Here is a 3,889-nt window from a genome sequence, read left to right as displayed (position 1 = left end):
ATTTATTTATTTATTTATTTATTTATTTATTTATTTAATTTTACATGCCAGTCCCAAGTCTCCCTACCTCTTCTCCTCCCGCTCCCCCCATCTTCCCCCTACCCTACTTCCCATCTGCTCCTCAGAGAAGGGTAAGGCCTCCCTGGGAAGTCAACTAAGTCTATTCCATCACCTTGTTGAGACAGGGCCAAGTTGTGCCTCACCCCCAGTGCCTAGGCTAGCAATGTATCTCTCGTAGAGAATGGGTCCCCACAAAGCCAGTTTATGCATTAGCATTAGATCCTTATTCTTGAAATAGTAAAAAAAAAAATTTGTGTGTGTGTGTGTGTGTGTGTGTGTGTGTGTGTATCATGTGTGGGTACCAGAAGGGGGTATCAGATCCCCTGGAGTTGTTACAGGTATTTGTGGGCCATATGATGTGGGTGCTGGGAACTGAACTCTGGTCTTCTGCAAGTGCAGCAAATGCTTAGCTGGTGAGACATCTCTCCAGCCTCCAAAGCTCAATTTTTTAAATAGCTATAGTTGAGGTTGATTTCTTCTTTGTTCTTAGAGTTTTGGAAGAGGATTCTGTAATAACAGTGAAGTTTTTCATTATTGATGCCCCTCACACACATTGTTATGAATGCTTGCATGGTGTGTTAACCTAAGTTCTCTTCTTCAGGATCCCCATTTTTTTCTTTGCCATCAAAGCAGTCAAAATTTAGAGAAATGTGTAAGTCTGTAATTACTGTTGTGACTTTTGTCAGTTGCTTCTGCATTTCAATTAGGTTTTGAGCTGTGTGTTGTGATTTAATTATATTGATATTACATTTCCTTTTGTTTGAACCAGCTTTTGTTCTCCCTTTTCATACTTTGAGTAGCATCTTTCCACCCTAGATGTCTTGTTCATCCCTTAATGTGGAGGTCAGCTAGTTCTAGGGTGGGCCAGTGTAGCTTAGGTAGCTAGCTTGCTCTTAGTGAGAGTGTAGTTGTCATTATAGAACCTTCATCCAGTAACTGAGGGAAGCAGATGCAGAGATCCACAGCTAAGCACTGGGCCAAACACCTGGAATCTAGTCATAAACAGGGAGGAACGATATTATGAGCAAAGGGACTAAGACTGTGATGGGGAAACCCACAGAAGCAGCTGACCCAAGCAAGTGTGAGCTCACTGACTCCAGACTGACAGGTGGGAAACCAGCATAAGACAAAGTAGGGCCTCTGAATGTGGGTGACAGTTGTGTGGCTTGGGCAGTTTATGGGGCCACTAGCAATAGAACAAGATTTATCCCTAATGCATAAACTGGCTCTTTGGAGCCCATTCCCTATGGAGGGATACCTTGCTCAGACTAGATACAGGGGGAGGGCCTTGGTCCTGTCTCTGGTGATGTGACAGGTGACAGACTTTGTTGACTGTCCATGGGAGGCCTCACCCTCTCTGAGGAGTGAATGGGGTGTGGGGTGGGGAGAAGGTAGGGGAGTTGAAGGATGGGAGGGAGAGGGAACTGGGATTGGTATGTGAAATAAGATTGATTTAAAAAAAACAAGTTGGAAGCTTTTTCTATGATTAGGATTTTACAATTTATTACTATTAATTTAAGTCTTAAAATTTGGATTGAAGATTTAGTTTAAGAGCCTTTAGCATCAAATATAAAACTTATATAAATAAATACAGTCTCCCCCCCCCCCAAAAAAAAGAAAAGAAAAGAAGCAGGTAAAAGTTCCCTTGTAGAAGAGTGCCAGCAGTGTTTCTCAGCTAGGTTCTGGAAGTATATTCTTCCAAAAGGCTTATATACTAATCAGCTACAGATTAAAGATAAATGATCGAGGAAGTTTTAAATTAGAGGGTGATAAAGTTTGGGCTTCAAACTCATTTAGGCATTTCTAGCATGGCAATCTAAACTACCTTGAATTCATGCTTTTGCATCTTAGAGAATTTAAGGCATTAATGTGGAAATGTTTTTTTTAATTTTTTTTTTTTTTTCTTTTTGAGACAGGATTTCTCTGTATAACAGCCTTGGCAGTCCTGGAACTCACTCTGTAGACCAGACTGGCCTCAAACTCACAAAGATCTGCCTGCCTCTGGATTAAAGGTGTGCACCACCACTGCCTGGCTATATTTTTGAATTTTTTATATTTGTGTGTTTGTGTTGTGTACATGCGCATGTTCATGCACATTCCATAGTATGCCTGTGGAGGTCAGGGGATAACTTGTGGGAGCTGGTTTTCTCTTTCCACTTTATGGGTTCCAGGGATGGAACTCAAATCATCAGGCTTGGCAGGAAGTTCCTTTTCACACTGAGCCATTCATTTGCCCCTATGGAAATTTTTTTGAGTAGGATCAGTTAATGAAATTTCATTTTAGTTCAGAAATCCCTGTGGACATTTCAGATGATATATCCTGTTTCCTCTGTGGAGCACAGGGCACTACTCTGGCAAGCAAGCATATTAACATATATTATTTTATTTAAAACTTCCCTATTTTCTAAACTTTATGATGATTGACTTTTAGAAAATGGAAGCTTGCTGGGTGTAGTGATGAACACTTTTAATATCAGCACTGGGAAGGTAGAGGCAGGTAGAGCTCTATGAGTTTGAGGCCAGCCTGGTCTACATAGCAAGTTCTAGGCCAGTCGGGTACATGATGAGACCTTGTCTAAAAACAAGCAAGTAAGCAAGCAAGCAAGCAAGCAAGCAAGCAGCCAAAAATAACAAAGACAGAAATGGAAATGGTACTGGTAAGTTACTAAATGGGTAATATCATCAAAATAAAACCCAAACCTGCCTGCCTGTCTGTATCACTTTTCCTATAGGCATGCCTTTCATCTTTCATTATTGCCATTTTCTGGCTCTCTGTAAGGTACTTCCTTTGTTTGTTGGTAAACTCCCTTGCTCTACATTGCTGATATTTTAGGATAGAAGGTAAGAAATGATGTTTCTGTGTGTTAAGGTTATATTGACTTGTTCAGCTGTTTGGGTGTGTAGAGATAGTAAAAGCAATAGAGAAATTTAGAAAATATTTAGGATTAAAATGAACTGGATCCTATTCAGTATATTTTTATGAGTTTCAAAAGCTGTCTTTCCTATAGCTCAATAGGTACCAGATTGTCACACTGTCACCTAAAGATTGTTTTTTATTAATTAATTAATTAATTTATTTATTAAAGATTTCTGCTTCCTCCCCGCTACCACCTCCCAATTTCCTCCCCCTCCCCCAGTCAAGTTCCCCTCCCTCATCAGCCCAAAGAGCAATCAGGGTTCCCTGCCCTGTGGGAAGTCCAAGGACCACCCACCTCCTTCCAGGTCTAGTTAGGTGAGCATCCAAACTGCCTAGGCTCCCACAAAGCCAGTACGTGCAGTAGGATCAAAACCCATTGCCATTGTTCTTGAGTTCTCAGTAGTCCTCAATGTCCGCTATCTTCAGAGAATCCGGTTTTATCCTATGGTTTTTCAGATCCAGGCCAGCTGGCCTTGGTGAGTTCCTGTTAGAACATCCCCATTGTCTCAGTGTATGGGTGCACCCCTCGCGGTCCTGAGTTCCTTGCTTGTGCTCTTTCTCCTTCTGCTCCTAATTTGGACCTTGAGATTTCAGTCCGGTGCTCCATTGTGGGTCTCTGTCTCTGTCTCCTTTCATCGCTTGATGAAGGTTAATATCTAGGAGGATGCCTATATGTTTTTCTTTGGGTTCTCCTTCTTATTTAGCTTCTCTAGGACCACAAATTATAGGCTCATTGTTCTTTATTTATGGCTAGGAACAAATTATGAGTGAGTACATCCCATATTCCTCTTTTTGGGTCTGGCTTACCTCACTCAGAATAGTGTTTTCTATTTCCGTTCATTTGCATGCAAAATTCAAGAAGTCATTGTTTTTTTACTGCTGAGTAGTACTCTAATATGTATATATTCCATA

At 41.0% G+C, this 3,889-nt stretch overlaps 1 protein-coding gene across 1 annotated transcript in view; it reads left to right on the top strand.

Annotated features, from left to right (window-relative positions):
* Asb1 (ankyrin repeat and SOCS box containing 1) overlaps positions 1 to 3,889 on the top strand; it is a 28,688-nt gene that overhangs the window by 9,384 nt on the left and 15,415 nt on the right. The window lies entirely within an intron of this gene.

Source organism: Alexandromys fortis, unplaced genomic scaffold, assembly GCF_014885135.2.
Source record: "Alexandromys fortis isolate MF-2015 unplaced genomic scaffold, M_Fortis_MF-2015_v1.1 scaffold_139, whole genome shotgun sequence".
NCBI lineage: Eukaryota > Metazoa > Chordata > Mammalia > Rodentia > Cricetidae > Alexandromys > Alexandromys fortis.
The sequence above is the reverse complement of the archived record's forward strand: the minus strand, read 5'-3'. Positions and strand labels throughout refer to the sequence as shown.